Source organism: Rattus norvegicus, chromosome 3, assembly GCF_036323735.1.
Source record: "Rattus norvegicus strain BN/NHsdMcwi chromosome 3, GRCr8, whole genome shotgun sequence".
Lineage (NCBI taxonomy): Eukaryota > Metazoa > Chordata > Mammalia > Rodentia > Muridae > Rattus > Rattus norvegicus.
Window position 1 is genome coordinate 38,035,022 of NC_086021.1, and position 24,212 is coordinate 38,059,233.

Below are 24,212 nucleotides of genomic sequence, written 5' to 3' on the forward strand. Positions count from 1 at the left end.
CTTAATCAACCTTCTCTTCCCTTTCAGAAGTTCTCAGAACCTGAAGAAATTCCTTTATTTGGGATTTATTTTAATAACTGCAATAAAAAAAGACTGGAGATATAATTTGGTTGGTAGAGTGCTTGCCTAGCATACAAGAAAACTGGGTCTAATCCAGTGTGGTAGTGCATACTGGTCCCACTGCTCAAGAGATAGAAGGATCAGAAGGCCAAGGTCATCCTCGCTTACATAGAGTTTGATAACACCCTAACCTATGTGAGACTTAAAAAGCTAAAACACACATAAAGGACATTCAATAAATGTAATCACTGATATACTTTCTAGATCTTCCCCCAAACAAATTGGGAATACACAAACACATACATAATAAATAAACTAATAATAATAATTTTAAAAAACCTCAAACCTAGCCAATGGGGAGGTAAGGAATAAAAAGACAGGAAGAATCCTTAGTGTGAGCTTAACAACTAAGACTCAAGGGTTAAGACAGAGAATGGGAAAGGAGGAACGAGTACAGTTTACATGAAATCATTCTGGCTTACACTATAAATTTCACTAATGAAGACTCTGAGATTTTGTACATAATTATAGACAAATGTACTAACAATCTTCAGAAACTCCATGGGAGTAAAATAACCATCAGTATATTTCATAATCCTCGATTTTAACAGCTTTTCTAACAACAAGCTGTCTGGGTAATTACGAAGCTATCTGGGAACTACTGTGAACTTTGTACCTTTTTAGTTCATTGACAGAGGACTATGTGTTATTAGCTCAAGTAATAATAATGTATTAAAATGCTTGGTTTAAAAACGGGAGCACATATTTGCTTTGAGACTACAGTGAACTTTGTTCCCTAGAAATATATTGTGAAAAGCCACACAAAAGGCTGTGAATAAGGACCAGGGCCACAAAAATAAAGGTTGCTGCTGTGTCTCTTGGCATATCTAGTAAACAAAACCAATGTCATGTCTAGCTCCACACAGGACTGCCTGAGCTGTAAGTTTCGATGCTTTTCCTCCCATTGATGCTTCGCTTATGATTTTAAACCCGGAGTAGAAAGTATATTAAATTTTCCTTAAGAACATCCATCAGTAGATAAATAAGACACAGCAATGTACAAAGAGTTTGGGGCTAAGGATAGAGCTTAGTAGCAGAGGACTTGCCTTTCATCAAGATCTGGGTCTAACTCAGCACCACAAAAGAAAGAGGCCAACATAAGGACTCAGTTACTAATACGATATACAGGGCTATTGTTAAATGAGGAAATCAGCACTGCTCTCGGGGCAGAGGAATAGCTAACTATGTGAGACAATCAATATGCTAATGTGTGCCAATAATAATTTGACCATTTACATGTATCTATTATATGTTATAGCTGGGTACTTTGAATACAGAGAGTACGTTTATGCTTGATTTCTTTTAAAATTTCTAATCATAGCAATACATGGTTGAGTGTTGCTCTGGTTTTCTAAGAATTAAATAATTCATCCAATAGAAACCAAACAAAAACCAAATTCATTTTTTTTAATCTTTGTTTTCTTTTGGAAGAGAGGTTTGCAAGGGTGGCTATGGAGGGGTGGGGAGATCAGTGGAATTGATGTGATATTCACAAAGAATCAAAAAAAAAAGCTTGATTAAAAAAAAAAAAAGGTAATAGGGGTGTTCTGAAAAGTAGATTATGAAGAGCAAAGTGGAGCCAAATAGAACCCTATGTGTTCACTGCACTCCTAGAGCAAATGCCTGAGTACAGCCAATGGACACCACTTAAAATATTTGACTAGTAATTTATATGTGATTAAAACATCTACAGCAGGACTGGAGAGATGGTTCAGCAGTTAAGAGCACTAACTGCTCTCCCAGAGGTCCTGAGTTCAAATCCCAGCAACCCCATGGTGGCTCACAACCATCTGTAATGGGACCGGATGCCCTTTTCTGGTGCATCTGAAGACAGCTATAGTGTACTATTCATATACATAAAATAGATCATTTAAAAAAACCATCCACAGCATTTCAAATTTCTGCTTTTCATTCTAAAGAGTTTTCTAAAATAGAGCCTAGCCTCTTCAAAGTAGTGATTATCTTGTTGCAAACCTTTCCTGTGTTTTTTCTTTTGACATAATATACGAATGTCCACAGCATTCATCTTAGATGTTATAATTCTGTAAACAACATATGAATAAGAGCAAGAGGCAGATGAATGGACATTAACAAAATGGCAAAGGGGTTTAGAACTAAGAACTGATGTGATAACCACACAACCAACCCTTACAACAAAAATACTCTAAATCTACTTTCCCTATGTAAAAATATACTGATTCAAATAAACTTCATAGAATTAACTTTAAGCCAGGTCTTACAGCATCGTAAACAATTAAGAACTTGACTAATGCTTTCTGATGATAGAAAGCTCTTTGGAGTGCATGGACTCAGCACATAATTTAAAGGAGACAAAACAGTCTGCAGATAGAAAGAAAACTATTCCCAATATTTTAGACCTTACAGCCTTTGGACTGCAGACAATATATCTCTTTTCTTAGCCATAGGCTACCCACTCACAAGTCTTTACAACATCCACGGTGGTGGTAAGGAACAATTTAATACAACAGCCCACCCCACAGAAAATTTCCACTCTACTTTAAAGGCTTGTCATATCTGTCCCGTCAATTGGTGAGAAGAGATGAAAATGGATTCTCAAGAGCAATAGGCTTAATGCACTACCCCTGAGGTAGTAAAGCATCCCACTTAGTGGGAATAGTGTTGGAACCTGGTGATATAAGTGTAAGATCCATTTCTCGTCTGTGAAAGCAAAGGCTAAAGCATATTAACTGTTATGGTTTCAAATCAACAGTAAAGCTAACATTCAGGGGAGAAGAGTACAGATCTACTTTGTGGCTCTGGACTTAACCCCAGGAAGTGAACTGAACACATGCCAAATCCAGTTTCCCATTTTAATTTGAGTTATTCCCACACTAGCGATATTTTCACTACATAGCTAACTGTATAATCCAGAATTCTAGAGGGATATGGAAGAGCTTGCAAAGGACAAGATAGACTTTGCTGCTAAGAATCAAACTGAAATAGGAAAGGCAACCCACAATGCTGCGAGCAGACCACCAGGAAAGGCTCAGAGTGATGACAAGAATCCTGAGCTGGTCACTGCCACATTCGCATGTTTCTCGTTGATGAGTTCTAAATGCTACTCTCGAAAAGGCAGCACTTTGACAGAACGTCACATAATTAGTTCAAATATTAAAGGCGTGTTTTATTTTGAAAGGTTACATGGGCATCTAAATGGGAATGATATCAATAGTGTGGCTGACCCTCACAATATCAGTGACAGTGAAGCTGTAAGCCCTGTACTAAAACGCCATGGGCTCTGACCCATGGCTTTCCTTAGATCCATGAGGCACCATTGAAGAAGCTGGGATTCACGTGTTATATGTAAATAGATGACTGAACCGAAAGAGCCACGGATGTTGTTAAAACTGCTAAAAGTGACTTACCAGTTTACTCTAGAGCACATGCTTTTATTTAAAAGAATGAAAATTTTTAAAGCAAACCAAATAATTTCTTTGTGCCCTCTAGAAAGGTATGAAAATATACCATGCAGGTATTATGTGACAATACCACAAATCAGAAGAACTATGCCGGTACATTGTTTAAGACACTGAAACCTTACTCTACTACAGTGCATATCAGATGTGGTTTGATCCTGGATAGGACTCTACCTGCAAACATCCAGAAAGGGGTTCCATTAACCAGTAACAATCATCTGAACCACAATCCTGCAGCATGGGCCCAGAGAATAGAATTAGAATGGGGCCTACAAATGAGGGTTATGGCAAGAGGAGCAGTACACGCAGCTTCACGGTGAGCAGGGGTGAAGCCAGTGGCTGCTGCTTTGCTCTACCATTAGTAAAGGCTGTTCTGCCAGAGGCAAGGAAGTTGGTAAGTGAATGCATCAATACTGGATTCAGTCAGAGCTGCCATCAGAATGTAATGGCTCATTCAGTGAAAACATTAGGAAGAGGCTAATGGAAGCATTCCCTGGCCGGATGGATAGAACAACACATGAGGTCCTCCCTTGGTGTACAAACTGAGAAATGTTTAATTCTGCCCTTGGTTACTAGGCCCTGTTTTGGGATTGGGGTAGGAATAAGAAGAGAATGTGTTAACTTACAGAGATATAATAATAATACTAATAATAATAATAATAATAATAATAACAACAACAACAACCACCACCACAAGGCTTTCTACCTTCCTCCTCAGAGACTATACGTAATCTTGGCTAAAGGGATTAAACTATAATCCATTTACTGTTGTGACCTTATAGATATTTTAATAAATTAAGAACAATGACATAGGGAAAGCTCAAAGCCTCGCGTCTCATAGCTTTGTCCATGCACCCTTCAGCTGCAGACTGAGCCATATCCGAGTCAGACTTCCGATCTTCAATTCACTCACTCCACTTGAAATGGTTTTTTAATTCTAATATTTCACTGTTGCCTAAATATAAGATGGACATGACTGTCCGAGAAATTAGTTAAAGCACAATTTCTGACTCAGTAGGTCTGGGATAGAGAAGAGAATCCACAGTTCTCGTAAGTTCCCAGGTGATGCCCACACGCTCTACATGGTAGTTAAGTAGAAAGGCTCCACCAAACATGAAGTAGAAAACACGGTTTTCTTCCCACACTCCTGTAACTTACATATTTTTTCCAGTGAATCTATATCTACACACTTTAACGTCCTCATTTATAAAACAAAGACTACACATGACATGGTCTTTTAAAAAAATGCAACACTACACATAAAAGCAGCAAAATGTATAAGCTCTGTAGCAGTGTAATTAAAATGCTATCACATGTTCATGCTGGTGACTATGTGGAACTACAGTGCTGAACTCCGCCATGTTCATGCCAGTGACAGGATGCACAGGGCTACAGTGCTGCTCTCCATCATGCTCATGCCTGTGATGGCTGCACAGGGCTACACAGTTGTGCTCTACCATGCTCAGGCTAGTGAGTGGGTATGTCAGGCTATAGGACTGTTCTCTAGCATGTTCATGTGGGGACTAAATACATGGAGCTATAGTATTGTCTCTAATTGTGCATGTCTTAAAGATCTTCATAAGAGAAAACTTTTAAAATGTGATCACTCACTAAATTCCCTGCAAGAACGGTTTTATTACATACATTTATTTTAGCATAATGTATCGCATTTTAAAAATTCATGCAATGGGTACAAAGAAACTCAGGGCTGATGGATATGTTCATTATCTTGACTGCAGTAATAGCATCACAGGTATACACATACGTCAAAACTTAACCAAATTACAAATTAAACATGTGCAGTTTATTATAGATGAATTGCGCCTCAATAAAGCTTAAAAATTAAAAATTACACAGTCTCAAGTCTGCATTCACGAAAAAGCAAAAACAATAGAGTGAAAAGCATGAGAAGCCACTGCTTCCTAACGTGGATGGAGCCAGAACCTGAGGCTGGCGACGAGGCCGCCTCCTAATGGACGGCAACCTGGAGACAACCAGCCAGTCAATCTCCAATCCATGAACAAAGGCACGGCTTCCTAAACTGTGAGTCTGGCCTACATATGTGGTGATATAACAAAAGCGGGCTGTGAGAACTTTAACAAGCAGAAAACGGCTCTGAACGTGTGATGATCAAACTTAAATTTAAAATACAATGCACAATGAATCCAAGGTCTATGACTTCACTGCAGCCATGGTTCTGAACACACAATTGTGCTCTTTGCACTGCACATGCTGTCAACAAACATGAAAGCCCTGGGCTCAGGTATTAAAATACTGGGCGTTATACCCGACGATGTGACTACTGTACAGGCTTTTCTGCACTTAGAGAAACAGAATGTTCTGGCTTATTATAGAAAACAAAGACTGTTCACAATGTAGATATCAAACTACTCTATGGTTAGGTTGAATTGTTCTGGAATGTCTTATTTTCAAAATTGCTGTTTCAGTTTGTCTCCTGAGTTTTATTTTTAAAAACTCCTTATATTAATTCTGACATAGGATGAGAACTAAATCTTCAACAATTTCTGAATTAACACAGAAAATCCCACTACAAGTTGTACTATAAATTCATGCAAAGTGGCATTCTCAGTACAGACCATTGCAAAGTTAAAATACAGATATGATGGTGCAAACCTTTAACCTAACACTCAGGATACTGAGGTAAAAGGATTGCCATGACTTTCAGGTAAGCCTATGTCAAAAAACAACAAATAAGTGTTTTAAAACAATGCTGAAAATGCTCCATGTACCTCTTAGTCAGGGTTTCTATTCCTGCACACACATCATGACCAAGAAGCGAGCTGGGGAGGAAAGAGTTTATTCAGCTTACACTTCCACATTGCTGTTCATCCCCAAAGGAAGTCAGGGCTGGAACTGATGCAGAGGCCATGCAGGGATGTTACTTACTGGCTTGCTTGTTCTGGCTTGCTCTGGCTTGCTCTGGCTTGCTCTCTTATAGAACCCAAGACACAGTGGGCTGTGTCCTCCCCCCTTGATCACTGGTTGAGAAAATGCCTTATAACTGGGTCTCATGGCAGCATTTCCTCAACTCAGGCTCCTTTTTCTGTGATAACTCCAGCTTCTGTCAAGTTGACATACAAAACTAACCAGTGCAGTACCACAGTATCAAATATTTACCCATTACTTAACATTTTATGTAAAAAATAATCAAGCATATCCATTTTATTAGTATGTAAATTTACTCACCTTTACTAAATGATAAAATAATATGCAAACCAAAAAACTGATTTAAATTTCTTGGGGCTGAGTATACGTATCCATCAGTCAAATGCCGGTTTTGCAAGCATGAGGACCTGAATTGAGATCCTCAGACACACATAAAAGCTAGGTGCGGTCCATACCCGTAATTACTGGAGGCTAGAGGCAGGTGGATCCTGGGGGCTTCCTAGTGAGCGAGTATATCAGAAACAGCCAGTTCTAGGCTCAATGAGAAATTCCCCCTCCCCAAAAAAAGACAGAACAATAGATGAAAATATCTGAAAGATCATTCTCTAGCTTATATTTGTAGACACACATGTACTCAAACACCAACACAGTATAAATATCTACATATTCTGACACTTCTCAGGCTGTCAGCAGTTCCTTACTCTCAGTATACGTTTCATAACCATACAGTTCTATTGTAGTAACCTAGTGTAATATAGCATATACATTTCTATCTGTATATAAAGATAAGTGCATTAGTATATAATGTATTACCTTTTATTAGTCAATACACAACTCATAAAGTTCATGGTTAACAATGAGAGCAAAGTATAAAATCATAAAAATACATATATTATTAAAATACCTACTATAGCTTGATTGGTTTTCTCTTTCAGTCAGACAGTATAGATCATAATTATTTTCCTTCATACACTGATGAGAGTTTATGCCAATAAGACTCAATTCTCCCATTTTTTAAATATAAACCTGCATTTTTCCCCTATTTTATTATGTTTTGCTTTGCAGATATCTTAAAACAAAGAGTTGAGAATATAGCTTAATGGTAGAGAACTTGCTTAACATGCATGAGACCTAGGTTCGAATCCCAGCAGCACAAAACCAAAAATCTTAAAGCAGTCTGTCAAGTCTCACAGGCACACCAACAGGCAATACATGGAAACAAACCTAGATTGTCAACTCTCCTCAGTGCTCTTACAAGTCTCTAAGACAGAGACCACTGTCCACTTCCACTGTAGCCAAGTTTTAATAAAGCATATACTGGAATGACCACCATAGGAATGCACAGCATCTAGTCACAGGGAAATATACAACCATCACCTAAACCAGTATGCAGCTGTCAAATAAGGCCAGCCCTGCCAGTCTCACTCCTATGGAATTAATGGTTCAAGTCTACAGAAAGAGAATATGGCAATAGTGACAGGGTTCCAAGATTAGGGTACATAACATCTTGGCATCTACCTAGAGCCCCACTTTCACTCATGGTGAGGGAAACCAGTAGCCATAGCTACTGTGTATACAGTACATAGGCTACTGTATGGATAAACCACCTAGGAATAGGCAGCTGTCTCTGGCTATCAGCCAGAATCTGGGTCCTAGTAACATGGGCGATCAGAAGCATCCCACCCTAAGTAAGCATTAATGTGACTGCTGCCCAACACAGAGACACTTATTATACCTATACAATTAGATCACACACAGAAACAAACATCTCCGTGATGATAAATGCTCACTATTTTAAAACTGCTAAGCTAACTGTGAGAATGTATGTTATGATGCGATGAATAGGGGATAGGCATGATGGCTCACACCTTTAATTCAAGCACTTCAGAAGCAGAGGCAGGCAGATCTCTGTGAGTCCAAGGTCTGCCTGGTCCACACAGTGAGACCCTGTCTCAGATAGATGGATGGAAGGAAATAAAGCTGTAGGCTCAATGGCAGAGCTCCTGCCTTCTATGTATGAGGACCAGGGTTTGACATCAGTATATACAAGGTCCTGTTTTCATTTTCCATGTATAAGGTCCTAGGTTTGACTGAAGCACATATAAGATCATGATTTTGACCACAGCATGAAAAAAAAGTGTACCAAAGCATTTTTAGAGCATTTTACAATATTAAAACTATAGGACTATGTCCACCATCATAAGAATTTTTCTTTAAGGGGCTGGAGAGATGGCTCAGCGGTTAAGAGTACTGACTGCTCTTCCAGAGGTCCTGAGTTCAATTCCCAGCAACCACATGGTGGCTCACAACCATCTGTAAGGGAATGCTCTCTTCTGAAGTGTCAGAAGAGAACTACAGTGTACTAATATATAAATAAAAAAGTAAATCTTTTAAAAAAAGAATTTTTCTTTAAAAAGCTATAGAATACTTAATGGTACACTATATATAGCAAGAAAAATTAATAAACCTTGGCTAAAAAACTTTTGGTGAATCTGTGAAAACCAATATTTAAAGGAAAAAGATAAATTACCAAGTTAAAACTAGTACTGTTATAATTTAAATATTGAACAGCCCCTGTAGACTCACGTTTTAATGTTTGTTTTCTTTCCAATTCATTTGAAGAAAGCTGCCGAAACATTTACAAGGCAAGGCCTAGCTGGCAAGAGCTAGTCACTGTTTGTGGGACCTTGACAGTTACACCGGGACCTGGTGCCTGCTGCACTTTCTGTCCTGCTCTATGCTGACATGAAGAGCCTGTGCCACAAGTTCCTCTGCCGTGAAGTAAACTGCTCCACTCTCCTTCCCTGCTGCAATGTACTGAAACTCTCTGGAATGGTGAGCTCAAATCAACCTTTCATCCTTAAATGATTTTCAACAGTTATTTTGGTCACAATTACAAAATAATTACATGTGACTGAATAATGTAACATGAAGGCTTGGGAGGACCCTCAATTTAAGACATAATCATGGGAATTAGGAGCAATAAATTCAGTGTGGGAGGAAGGAGAAAAAGAATATAGAGTGGAATAAGGGAAAGATAAACAGAAAACCTTCCATTTTATCCGAAATACTCTTTCATAAATTACATGCATATATGGAGCTTCTATTTGATTTGTTCCTTTATGTTGTCTGAAATGTGTGTGTGTGGCGGGGGCTGGAGAGGTTAAGAGCAATCCCTGCTCTTCCAGAAGACCTGGTTCAATTCCAAGAGGATCCTAGATCCTCTTCTGGCCTCTACAGGTACCACATACATGTGGTATACAAACATAGATGCAAACAAAATGCTTTTACACACATTAAATAAATAAATCATCACACATGGACACACATGCACGCACGCGCGCGCGCGCACACACACACATGGACACACATGCATGCACGCGCGCGCGCGCACACACACACACACACACACACACACACACACACACTGAAATGGGGAGCTGTAAGTAGAGGTTCTGGTGGCTCTGGGTCCATCTCAGGACTCTGAGGAGCGATGAGAGAGCAGCTCCAGCTCTAAGCTCACCGTACCTGCTCGTCTGTTCCCCTAGACAGTAGCAACCCAGAACAGGCATTCAGTGCATGCTGTGGAATAAACACAAAGTATGAACAGTGCTTGCAGGGTTTAGTTTCCTAAATTACTATCTGTTTATTTCCAAATAAAATGGCCGTAGCTTGATCTTCATTGGAAATAATTAGCTGAGAAAAATTAACTTGGCAAGGCAACATCCACCACTGGTCATTAACTAATATTAATATTCAACCACATTCATTAAAAATGTAGGCATAGGGCTGGAGAGATGGCTCAGTCGTTAAGAGCACTGACTGCTCTTCCAGAGGTCCCGAGTTCAATTCCCAGCAACCACATGGTGGCTCACAACCATCTGTAATGGGATCTGATGCCCTCTTCTGGTGTGTCTGAAGACAGCTACAGTGTACTCATATAAATAAATCTTTTTTTTTTAGTGTAGGCATAAGACTCAGTCTTCTCTATCTATCATTAGTCTGTGGTCTCCAGAAGCTTGTAAGAAATTTGGCCACTGCCCTAGACTATGACTTCCTATAAGGAAAAAAATTAATGACTGCTAGGGCTACCTTCACACACAGTCCCCACAGCCACATCCTAAACGTGTCATCCTTCACCCGAACTGCTTCACCTTTGCAATAAAACTCAAACGCCTCATTCTCTACCCAGAATCTTATTGTGCCAATCCTCTTGCCTACAGTCAAATCACACCGAACAATCTTCAAATTCCTCAGTCTTCTGCCCCTCACAGAGTGCCTTCCGTCCCTCCGCACCTAAGCACAAGGAAGCACAGGAAAGAGCATCCTAACTCCCTACGACAAAGCCTAGAACCTATTACATCTCCACTCCTCCTCTCCGTTTCCCAGCTCACACAAGCGTATCCTTAGCCTTGCCTTCCCTCACTTTATGGCAGGCTTTGGTTTGTTTGTTTATTTGTTTGTTTGGATTTTTTTTAATGGACTAAAGCAGAGTTAAGGGGAATATCCTATAAAATGACTATAGTATGTTTTGAGGTAAGTACAATGTCTCAGATAAAAACTCTAATTACCTTGATCTAATTGTTATATATTATAAATATATGCTAACTGTCTGAGTGTGCCCTACAAGTATGTACAAAGTTACATGTTGTTTTGGCTGTCCTAGAACTCTCTACATAGAGCAGGCTGGCTTCAGCCTCACGAGATCTGCCTGCCTCTGCCTCGGGAAGTGCTGGGATTAAAGGTGGGCCTGACTTACATGCTGTTTGGAATTCCAGCATCCACCTCTTCTATGATCCTAACTCTAGTCTTCACCACCTTCATCTCACATCTTTTGCTATCTATACTGCTCTCTCCCAGGTCTTCTCTGATCACAAATATGATGTCCCTGTCAACATAAAGAAGAAAAAGATTTCATTCTAAGTCACCTGCAAGTCATTACCAATTCCTTACCTCCTCTCATTCGAATGCCATATTCTACCAAAACAGCTTAGGATAAGGAGCACGGAACCACCTCTCACAGTGGCTGCCTGATGTATTTCACAATGACTGAAACCACCCTCTAATGTCTGACACTCTACTTCCTAGCTTTCACTCTGCTGTGGGCAAAATGCCGGTTTGTACTGCATGACTATTAGCCCTTCATCTCCATGGTGGACTCAATGGTGGCATGGCTAATGCTCTCACAGATCAATTTAAACTCCAGACTTTCTCTACGGCTCTGATCTCTTCCCTGAGAAATAGGTGAAAGTATAGTTGGAAAATCCACAGAGCCAGCCACAGTACCTCAGGCCAACATATTCAAAACTGAACGCCAGTTTCCAGAACAGCAGCAAGAAATACAGGAAGCAGCACCAAAGAGACTTTCCTTAGTTACTTTTCAAAAAGTCAAATTAAACAGGCTAAATCAAATCGAGAATTCTAGCAGATAAAGCTTTAAAGCAACCAAATACTGAAATAAATATGTAAACAACGAAACAGGAGGATAGCTTCTTAGCATGCACACATTCCTTCCCATCTACCAGCCTTACTGAAGGTTAGGTGGGATGCTGACCCCTAGTACTGAAAGAGCAGAACAGACCTTATTAACAAAGAGCGTGTTTGCTCTGATCTTCTGGGATCTCTCTGAAAAACAAAAAGGAGGTTCTGGTTTATTTCGTCTAATGCAGAAGTCATTCAAACAGGAAAATGGGACATTCCTCCAAAATAAGTTTTTAAGAAAAATAAGACTGGGCAGCTACCTGTGGCACAAGCTCAGAAAACAGGAAAGACTGGGCAACACCCTTGCCCAGGACAAAAGGGCTTCCCAAGCACTGCCCGCACTTTAGAACTTAGACAGCATGGAGCTTGCTAAGGCAACCAGCCATTCAGAAGACTCAAGGATGCTCTGAGGTCTCACTTCTCACTGTTGAGGAGCTAAGCACAGGCAGAGAAACCTAGCTAGCGCCTGACTAGTGCACACGGCTTAGTCAAGCTAAGCAAGAAAATATCCCCAGGGAGACAGTCCATGAAGACAACATTCTTTCTTAATTCTTCTTTTTCTATGTGCCTCTTTTTTATTTTTTTCTTTACTTAGGTTTCTAGAATTCAAGGAAATCTCTATGGAAACACTGGCTGAGGGTGCAGTACAGTGACAGAGCACCCGTGCAAGCGTGCACTCACGCACAAAGCTGAACACAACCACAAAAAGAGACTGTGAGAACACACAGAGTGCAAGAACTTATGTGCTCATCTAGCGGCGCCAAAAGAAAGGAAACAGAAGAGGAGAGAAAGAAGTTCCTGACATGTGGCTGAGAAGTTTTAAATTGTCTAAAGACATCCACGTCTCACTAAGCTCCAGAGGTAAATGCAAAATCCACACATTGCAAGAGGAGCACCACGTCACACAGAGGGGCGGGCCTCAGTAAGATTGGCCATGCTGGTAAGAAGGATGTAAGGTGATGGATTTAAAATACTGAACAGGAAGCATTAAAATTAGTTTAACATATACTAAAATTACCCTTTAGGGAGGGGAGGATTGGGCTCCATTGAACACTTTAAAGATACATGCCTTTGGACCAAGCTATCTAAGAGGCTCAGAAACAAGAAGATCATCTGAGCCTCAGGAGTTAAGACTAGTCTGGGAAACATGGAAAGATATTGCAAGAAAAGAAAAAAATCTCAAGTCAATAACATAACTTCATACCTTAAAGAAACAGAACAGAATAAATCTAAAGCTAGCAAGAGAAAGAATATAATAAACACTGAATCGAAAACTGCCAAAACAGAATAAAAATAAACAGAACCAGAAGTCAAAATAAGCATGCCATAGCTCTGAAAGAAGAAAAGGAGATGAACTTAAATAAAACCCAGAAATGAATGTGGAGATATTACTGCTAACCTACAGAAATCAAAGATCCTAAAGAATCTTAGAGTGTGAACCCCAAAATCTATTACCAACACTACAGAAACTAACAAACAAGAATGCTATGAACGTTGTATTACCACCACCTCTTGGAAAAAATGGACTATTTCTTGAAAGCACTCAAATTACCTACACAGACTTAAGAAAAACAGTCTTAATTTGAGATGACCTCTAAAAAAGACTGAATTAGTAATCAAAACAGGAAAGCCAAGACGATGACTAACAACCATCCAAAACTCCAAGGATGCCTTCACACATACGGTATACATACATGCATACAGGCAAAACATTCTTATACATATTATCATCACACACACACGACAACTGGCATCATACACAGTGATGACTCAAAGCTTACTCACGAAGATTGAAACCAGGCAGAAAGATAACCTATTTCCTCCATAGCTAGTCCACTTTGCCTTAAAAGTTCACCAGGTCATATCAGGCATGATGGTGCATGCTTTTGATCCCAGCACTTAGGGAGGCAAAGGGTCTATGTGAGTGTGAGGCCAGCCTGGTCTATAAAACGAGTCCATGACAGTAAGGGCTACGCAAATAAACCCTGTCTCAGAACATTTAAAAAAAAAAAATCACCGGGTCACCAAATCTTAATCCCAGCACATGGGAGGCAGAGGCAGGCGGATCTCTGTGAGTTCAAGGCCAGTCAAGTCTATAGAGCAAGTTTCAGGACAGACAAGAGTACACAGAGAATCCCCGTCTCGAAAAAAAACTAGTTTGCTAGGTCAATAAATCAAGAAATATAAGTAAAACTCTCTCCTTTTAGATGGCATGAACATACACCCCCAACACAAAAGCCTACCAGAGTCAAAAAATGTAAGTGGATACAAAGAAGATCAAGCCATAAAAATCAGTTTGGGGGCCAGAGAAATGTCCCAGTGGTTAAGAAAGATAACTGTTCTTGCTGAGGGCCCACGTTTGGATCCCAGCATCCACATCAGACAGATCAGTCATCTATCATCCTCTACTGGCCTCTAGACACTGCACACAACTTCTAAATCCCCTTCATCTTTCCCAGTCAAAACAACTTAAAAGTTCAAGGTCTCTTCTAAAATGCAAGACCATCTCTTAACTATACACTATTCAAGATCAAAACAAAAAACAAATTACACACTTCCAACATGCAATGACACAGAATATACACAGCCATTCCAAAAGGAAGAGACGGGGACATAGTGAAGAGATAGTGGACCAAAGCAAGACCAGCAGGGTAGACTCCAAATCCTTTAGTTACATGTCTAACCTCAACAGACTTACAGGACTCTTCCCTTCCAACATGGCTAACAGCAGCACACTCCATCACAAAGATATACGTGTAGACAAAACACCAATGAACATAAAATAAATTATTTAAAAAGAGAAGCCTTTTGATTTTAGATTTAACAATGAATCCTTAGATGTATCAAAATTATAAATTTTAACAAAATTTAAAACATTTAGTGTATAAGAAGTCAATATTTTCAATAAAACAGAACATAAAATATTTGCAAATCATATACCTGGTACAGGCCTGGCATCCAGAACAAAAAGAGCACCCTTAACTCCTCAACAAGAGAAGGGGCCCAAGTAAAATGGGAAAAAGAACTGAATAAATATTCCTCCAGAGAAGATATAGAAATGATCAATAATCACACACACACACAAAAAAAAAAAAAAAAAAAAAAAAAAAAAAAAAAAACCTCCCACAAGAGCTGGCCCTGCCTGCCTCTTGTCTGTTGTGTGGTGGCATAGGCAAGAGAGAGATCTCCTCCTCCCTTCCCCCTTTACCCTTTCCACCGTCTGGACAGATGGGAGGGCTGCCCTTGCTTGCTCCTCATCTGGGCAGCACAATAGATCTGATCTGATTTTGGACGTGGCTGGCCAAAAGAGTGTGAGAGTAGGAGAGCCCACCCTGCCTCTTGTCTGCTGTGTGGTGGCATAGACAAGGGAGACATGCTCTCCTCCCTTATCCCTTGACAACTATGGCAGGTAGAAAAGCCATGTCCCTCACCTGTTGCAACACCTCTCCTGGGCAGCAGGATAGAGCTGGCCCTGGTTAAGGGGAGTTGGGAGGTGGGGAAATTGCCAATGAACTGACCCCAAGGGCAGGAGAGCCAGCAGACTGACCAGCTCAGATACCTTTCAGGCCCATCCAGGGCTTTGAATTCGCTTATCCCAACACCTACCCCACTGATAAATTGTTGGAGGGCATAAAGGAGCTGCTTCTACAGATCCAAACCACAGGATTTCCATGACACAGAGCAAGGACAGAATATCCTAGAGGAGTCCCAGTGAGGAGGCCTCATACCAGATCAAGAAGGCATTGCAACAAATCCTTGCAAGCAAAGAAGTGTGGACAAAAGGGTGTACTGTAGAGCACACTGACTCACTATAGCTTCCACAGTACGATTTTGTGTTGTTGTTGCAATAGAGGAGGGTGTTGCAAGGTTGGATGGCAGGTAAAGGGAAGGGAGAGATGAATGGATTTACAAAAAAACAATAAAAAGTTTTTTTAAAAAATGAAAAAAAGGGCTGGAGAGATGGCTCAGCGGTTAAGAACACCCGACTGCTCTTCCAGAGGTCATGAGTTCAATTCCCAGCAACCACATGGTGGCTCACAACCATCTGTAATGGGATCTGATGCCCTCTTCTGGTGTGTCTGAGGACAGCGACAGTGTACTTATATATAATAAATAAAATAAATCTTTAAAAAAAAATGAAAAAAAAAAACCCTTCCCAATTAAAACCACAAGAAGATACCACCTCACCAACCTGGACCAATGAAATTAGAAAATCAGAAAATATCAAGTATTTCTAAAAAACCAGGGCCATACAATGCTGGTATAACTGTAAAATGCAATAGTACCGTGGAAATAGTTTATTGACATTGCCTTACCTAAAATAGACAATGTTCAGTGCTTGAGGCCTGGGGCCTCATTCTCATAAATACACACACGCACACGCACACACAAAAAGTAAATATGGATACCATATAATTCGATTCCAACATTATCTACACATAGACACCAAAGAATTGAAAATGTAAACAAGCAAATATTTGTACATGGCCATAACAGCATTATTCACAAGAGTCAAGAAAGAAAGAAAGAAAGAAAGAAAGAAAGAAAGAAAGAAAGAAAGAAAGAAAGAGGAAAAAAGAAAAAAGAAAAAGAAAAAACCAGTAAAGTATATTTTATCAACTGATAAATTGTAATATAGCCATAATGGAATATTACTCAGCCATAAGGTGAACCTTGAAAAACATTATTAGTTAGTAGAAACCAGTGAAAATAAAATAATACATATTAAATGATTCCATGAAGCATCCAGAAAGGATAAATGTATACAAATAAGAAACACATTGGTGGTTGGCAGAGGTGGGGAAAGAAGACATAATAACGGGTAAAGAAGTAATCTTTTAAGATGATGATAACATTTTGGAACAAGAGCAAAATGGTGGTCATGTGACACTTATGACTATAGAAAGCGACACTGAACTGTGTATAGTTCAGATGGCTAGTGTCACACTGTTGAATTTTACTCAAATATAAAAAGAATATGCTTAAGCAGACGGAACAATCATATATTCCTGCAAGCATATGAGTTGGTATAAGCACTTAGGAAATAATGTGCATTATCTAGGAGGGTGGTAATAAGCACATCACACAGCCTGCAATCCCACCCTGAATTTCCCTGAGGCCTTTATTCAAAACTAAGAAGCACTTTACTTTCTCCCTTCCTCCTCATATACAACGCTGAGTTCATTTCAACAAGGAAGATACACCAAGGGACAAAACACACTTTCTACCCAATTAGAGTTCACAGTTCACTGAGAGGAAAAGAAACTTAAATACAGCATCATGAGCATAATAACAGAGCGGAAAAAATCAGGATCTTATTGGGCATATAAAGCAGGTAACTAACAGAAGTGAGAGGCTGGGCCAGCAAAAGAGCTCAGCAGAGCTTGCCAAGAAGCCTGGTGACCTGAGTTCAATCCTTGGAACAAATGTAGAAATAAAAGGAGAAAACCAATTCCATAAAGCTGTCCTCTGAACTGCACACACGCACTATGCCACATATGCACACGCATTTACACACACATAAAGTGTAATTTAAAAAAAAAAGAATTGAGGGTTCAAAAACCTGTTCTAGAAGGACTCGGCTCAGGATCTGAAGGCTAAGTAGGAGTGAGCCACCACACGAGTAAAGATAAAATGAATCTAATGGATCACCTAAGCCAGCGGTTCTCAACCCTCTGAATGCTGTGACCTGTAATACAGTTCCTTAGGTTGTGGCGACCCCCCACACACACACACACACACCACAGAATTATTTTTGTTGCTACATTTTACTATAATTTTACTATGTTATGAATTGTAATATAAATATTTTTGGAGGCAGAAGTTTGCCAAAGGGGTAGCAACTGACAGGTTGAGAAGCACTGGTCTAAGCCTTCTCATGTCCCAGTTTTATTTAAACCACTGCTAAGCATTCTTAAGTCCCTATTATTCACTATAGCGTATAATTACTGACCATTTATTCCAACAGCTCTGAAGCAAAACCTGGAAAGTTCTAGTTCTACTCCTGCGCTTGCACCACTCAGAGCTACCCAATGCAGACAGAAGACCTACCTCCATTTTTTTTTTTTCTTTTTTTTCGGAGCTGGGGACCGAACCCAGGGCCTTGCGCTTCCTAGGTAAGCGCTCTACCACTGAGCTAAATCCCCAGCCCCGACCTACCTCCATTTATAAAGCACAGTAACACTGCTGCGGGAGTCCCTACCTGCCCCCTCATCATTCTCAGTAATCCTGCATGCACTCTCCAACCTGTTCCTTAACAGAAAGCATTTGCTGTGCCTCTGAGGTCTCACTTGTGTCACTGAGTACAGCAAGCCCTCCATGTTCCTTTGGTTGTTTGATTTGGTTTTGAGACAAGGTTTCATGTAGCCTATGTTGGCTTCAAACACATTATGTAGCAGAGGATGACCTTGAACTCACAACCCTCGGGCCTCTAGCTCCCAAGTAATAGGATAGAAGCATGTGCCCCCGTGCCTGGATATCACGAAGTTTAAGAAGTAAACAAGCGGGTAAAATAGCAGCGACAGCTCTCATTGTTGGAAGCACCTGCTACACGCAGACAACGAATGAGGAATTGTGCACACATTCTCCTCTAATCCTCACCTAACCCTGAAGGCCAGTATTAATGGCCTCGCTTTAGGGAAAAGAAAACTAAGCCTCGGAAAAAAATAGGTAATTTGCCAAGGTTACAGACCAGTGTGTAGCAGTTAGGGTGGGGTCCAGATCTGCTTCATTCGGACATTAGGGCTGTTCTGCAGCAAGCGCCCCCCAAACTACCCTTAAATATTGCTCTCTCCTAATACCAACACTTCCTGTTATCTGGAAACCGCCCTCCCCAAAGTGAACACTAGCTAGAACTGTCCGTTTTTAATGCACTGAGATGCACCAGACATTACTAAACCACTACTAATCAGTTCCCAAAACTGACCAGTCACCCCGATAATGCAATACCTGACAGATGACCCTAAGAAAGGAAAATAACTTTTAAACCTGTGTAACAATATTTAAAATGGCCTTATTATTCCTGGATATGTCACACAACTTGTATTTTAGTTTGTGTGAAAGAAAGAAAAACCACCAAGTTATAAATATGTACTGCCTGCAGAGACAGGTTATACAGAAAGACCCACTGTGAGTTGGCCAGTCCAATCCCCAAATACTAAGTGGTTAACACTCAATTTCTTACATATTTACCCCTTGCCCCATCATCACCATGACACCCACCATAACCATGACTATCCCCCTCACCCTCACACTTTACCATCACACATGTCATCTGGTCTGCTGAGATGACAGCCTCTCTCTCCCTCAAATAAACATTCCTTGGAGAGATTAAAAGCAACAGGATTTTTTAAATGTTAGGAATGCAGAAGTTCAACAAAGCTAACAGAACTTTAAAAGTCGAAAGGAAAGAGGGAAAGACAGGTAGAAAGAGAAATGAGTAAACATCAGCACCGGCTGCACACCAGGCACTGAACTGGATATTTTTGCATAATTATTTTAGTTTATAGTAAATTATTCATGGTTTGAACAACAAACAAAAATATGATTTTACATCTAGAAGTGCTAAAATTAATCCTGAGTATAAGATGATGTGAAGAAAAGTACACTGATTTGTTCTTCCAGTATTTGCTCCATTTTAATAAGATTTTTCTATTAATCTTTGACAAGCCATGAAATGTTATATCTTTACCATGACCAATCCATGAAATTTACCAACTCTGTCCATGATTCATACCAGGTCAGAGTTATGATGTCTGGTATGTATTTTAGCTCAACAACCACTGAAACGTCTCCCCTTGGCAACAGTAAAAACTCTGCCCATAATTAAAGCAAGAACTGCTAACTACAAGCAGCTAAGGTTCCCAGCATTGGCTGCCCGGTGCAAAGACCAGGCAGTGAGAAGCCTGCATGTGGTGCCCTAGACTTCCCGTGCATTTCAACAACAGTGTGAGCTCTGCTAGCATCATAAAATCAATCTCAGATTAGGTAATGAAATATGCACCAGCCTTTTCCCAGAACCTCTGACAAATCACACACAATCCTAAATCTTCATAAATCATGATTAAAGGCAAGTGTATCATCACCACCACATATATCTTCCCCAGCCTGACCCAGAGACTAATGAGAAAAGGCCTAGACTATCTCATCTGATTAATTAATTCAAAATGTCTGCTGTTATTCAAATGTGAGGCTGGTATTATTTGAATAACACTTGACAGCAGCGCCTGAAGATATCATTTCTGATTTGTGGAGCTGCTGCTGCACGGCTGATGACAGTTTGTGGGAACATTCCGATGAACCTGCTTTTCCAGGCACAGCTGTGGAAGATTTGCCAAAGAGGTGGTTCTTTTTTGTGTCAGTAGTTGACGTTGCTAATGTTGTCAAATATTTCCAAAACACACAGTCTCTGGAGTCTTTTCTCCTTAAATACTGCCACAATGGCAGCTTTTCCACCTTTCCGATTTGATTTGCCTGAACACAAAATTGCATCACAGGCGCCCTCTCTCCTTCTCAAGAAGCTAAATTGCGCCTTCCAGGATTCACCAAATCCCTTGCACTAACATTCTTTAGGGGGAGGGGTGTGGTGGAGTGGATGCTGGGCTGCTCTAGGTAGAAACCTGAATTTGGAGGCCATCTTTCCCTACTGAGCTGCATTCCTTTGAAAATGTCAGAGAACAATTATCCAAAGATGATTCCCCTCTCAAAAAGAAAGCAAAGCTCTCAGGTCAAAATTAATGGAGCCAAAGGGAGCTCAGAATCAACAGTATTTATGTTCAGATCCATGCCTTAGTTTTCAGATTTCTTTCAGTAATTCATATACAATCAATGGCAACCCTGGGATCTACCAATGACAGACTTTGCAACTCATAGACCTGTGTGTTGTCTAAACTCAAGCTGCTCTGCCATGTTAGTGAACAATAAAAGACAGAACTCGGGGTTACATTAGCTGTGTCCCCAATTACACAACTCTCAACACCCACATTTCTTCTCTGCACATAACATCCATTTCTTCCTTTCTCCCTGACAAGTCTTTACTTCCCTGTTGTCCATTCCATTTTTCCATACTGCGAAAAAGTCAATGCTTAATCAACATAACATTAAAGCGCAAACCCTAATCTGTTCAGCTTGAAGAGCAAATGGAGTTAGCAGTAAATGGTCAAACAATAACTACTAACCAAAAACTTGTGGGCTATGGCAGCTGACTGAGAGTCTAAGCGTCTAGCTCAGTCTCTCTATTTTGCAAATAATTACTCAGTGACTTGCCTACACCTCCCAGGAGACTTACACAAGTTCTCCTGGAGAACTGTGATTCCATGAATGTGCATCTGTTGATCTGTCCCCTAGTTCCTTTGTGTGTAGCCAAGGTTGATCAGGGTCCACACTAAGGGAAAGGCTGTTTTAACCCTGAAGAACATTGACCAGAGCCTCATACTCAGGAAGACATTTAACAAGGGCCTAGGTCCAAAGGAAGACTTGAGGGTCTACTGCTGCCTTCAGAACCAGCATCCTAAATGCCTCTTCCTTTTCAAGTAACTTTCCCGTCAAGTGATAGAGACATAGGAAAATGAAGGACTCAGAGCAAATTATATATGTATCTCACTGCACATGGGCTTCAGTGCTCACGGTCCTTTTGGAGGTAAGCAGTGTGAGTTATTTCACAGTCCTGAGATAGTCGTCGTTTTGTCACTATGTTGACATTTCCATTGATGGGGCACGAAGCAGAACCGGACTGAATAGCTGGTGCTTTAGCACAAGGCAAAGAAAGCAGTGCACCTCACATAGTGACAGAAGTGACATTAGCATTGCCACTTAAAACCAGAAGGGAAAAAAGAGACAGCTCATTTCAGAATGTCCTTGATGAAACTAAAAATTATCACCTATGATTCGAATATATGCCTAACACTGGGTGACAAAATAAGAACTCTACCCCAAGCCTTAGGCAAAGGCACAAGCACCCCTCAATTTCCACTCACTCAGAAGGAAGGACTGACAGACTGCAGTTACTACAGCTTAGAGACTCAGGAAGACTTTTTTTTTCAAAACTGAACCAAGTAAGCCTGATATTTCAAGAAAAACCGTGGACAGTTTGGACGCCAACAACGAAACACAATCTTTCAAGCTAATGTTAGATTTCGGAAACATCCATTGCTGTGTGACATCTCAAATCTTAAAAATTTTCCTGGTGATACCTCAGGGTGTCACTAAGAGTTAGAGCAGCTGGCTGACATGTGCACTGTACTCCCACCAATGAAAAAACGTTTTCAAATTTGGTGATGGTTTGGTGAGTTTTGAGATAGCATGGGCAAATGTAACCTTCTGATGAGGTAATGACGAGGTGCTGACACTCGGGAGACAAAGAAGCCATCCGTCGGTATTTTTCAGATGCTTAAGGTAGAAAAAAAACATTCAAAAGTGTAAAGTAGTCAGGTGTGGTGTTGAGCGACTGTAATGCCAGCACTTCAGAAGCAGAGGCAGAAAGATCCTCATAAACCTGAAGCCAGACTGACCCACAGAACTACATGGCAGGACAGCCATGAAGGATCCATGAAGGGGGATCATCACTGCATGAAATTAGACTACAGAGGTAGAGATAAGAACCTAGCTGTCTTCTAGTAAGCCTGACAATGAAGATACTTGCAAAAAGGTAAACAGCACTGGTCCTCGTGCTATCTTCTTTTGCTTTATTCAATTTCAGAAAGTAGCGTTTGGGATAGCACGTAATGAACAGATGATGCAATGTTATCTGTGCTAGTATACACTAAGCTAAGCGACTAAAATACTTTCAGTTTGTTTTAATTTCTACTGCAGTTAAATACTGATCAATATTGAGCCCATATAGACAAAAACTCTATTAAGAATATAAAGAAGCCCTGAGTTCACAGTTTCAGAATCTCTGAAGTAATTTGCTCAAAAGTGTTGATGCAGCATAGTTTAACCAAAGAAATACAGATTTTTTTTTTACACAAGGAATGTGTTTATTTTAAATTCTACTATCAGGTAAAAACTAAATCTCATATCACAAAGCAACAGAAGAGTTGCAAATATGACAAATTCTTACTCCAGGGAGCATCTGAAATCTAGGTTGAAACCAATAGTATCATCATCATCATCATCATCATCACCACCACCAACCACCACCATGACCACCACCATCATCACCACCACCACCATGACCACCATCATCATCACCACCACCACCACCACCACCACCACCACCACCACCACCACCACCATCACCACTACCATCATTATGCAGTCAGAGTGGCTGGGCAGTGGACATGGTAGCACACCTTCAATTATAACACTATGAAGGCAGAGGCAGGTGGATCTCTGTGAGTTTGAGGACTGTCTGGTCTACATAGTAAGTTCTATGCCAGTAAGAGCTATATAATGAGACCTTGTCCAAAAAGAAAAAAAGAAAGAAAGAAAGAAAGAGAGAAAGAAAGAAAGGAAGGAAGGAAGGAAGGAAGGAAGGAAGAGAGAGAAAAGAAAAAGAAAAAAGAAAGAGCAAACGCCTTGCCCAGTGAACACTTAAACAGTTCAATCTGAGATTTCCTCCTCATCCCCCACCCTTCCATTCCAGTCCGACCTCCTCCTTTGTCTCACGCTAGCCTGTTCTTCCCACTCAGGTATTAGTTAGTTCAACTCCACTTTCTCACAGTCCTTCTCCCCTATATGGTCAGACAAACATGCACTAGGTTCAGGGATCACTGGCGCTATGAATATGAGTAGATCTTTATGAGAGTGAATTTAACATGCTCAAGAAGAAAGCTTTACAAACTGGGTGGGACAAAGGATGCTTTTGTAAAATGAAAGGGAGAGACTGAGGGAGTAAAGAAGAAAGTGGGGATGGAAAGTGGGGAAAGGGAAGGAGGGAACTATAGGCCCATTGGTATACTCCTTGCCTAGCATGCATGACACCTCGGGTTCCCTCCCTAACACCAAATAAAAGTTCCCAGCTGAGGTATGAGCACTTCTGTAATCTCGGTCTTGAGGAGGTGGTGGCAGGAGGACCAGATGTTCAAGTCCGTCCTTGGCTACCAAGTACCCATTCAAGACCAGGTCAACCTGGGCTACTTGAGGCTGTCAAAACAGAACAGACCAAAACAGAACCTGAAGTTCAGTGTCTCCAGGAAAGATTCGTTAATGATCTTCCAGGTGTTGACTAATTCCCTGAAACCATATTCAAACCTTTCTAAGTACACATGCTTTTCTAGCAATACAGACACCGACTGTCAGAATGGGAAGACATTGATAATATCACAG

General features: G+C 40.4%; 1 protein-coding gene and 1 long non-coding RNA gene across 4 annotated transcripts in view; both read right to left on the reverse strand.

The window, feature by feature from the left end:
* Pbx3 (PBX homeobox 3) overlaps positions 1 to 24,212 on the reverse strand; it is a 193,716-nt gene that overhangs the window by 148,781 nt on the left and 20,723 nt on the right. The window lies entirely within an intron of this gene.
* Positions 1 to 24,212, reverse strand: part of LOC103691768 (uncharacterized) — a 47,292-nt gene that overhangs the window by 13,191 nt on the left and 9,889 nt on the right. The window contains exon 1 of the long non-coding RNA XR_005502094.2: positions 1 to 24,212. This exon is cut by the window's right edge and continues 9,889 nt beyond it. This is a non-coding gene — a long non-coding RNA (uncharacterized LOC103691768).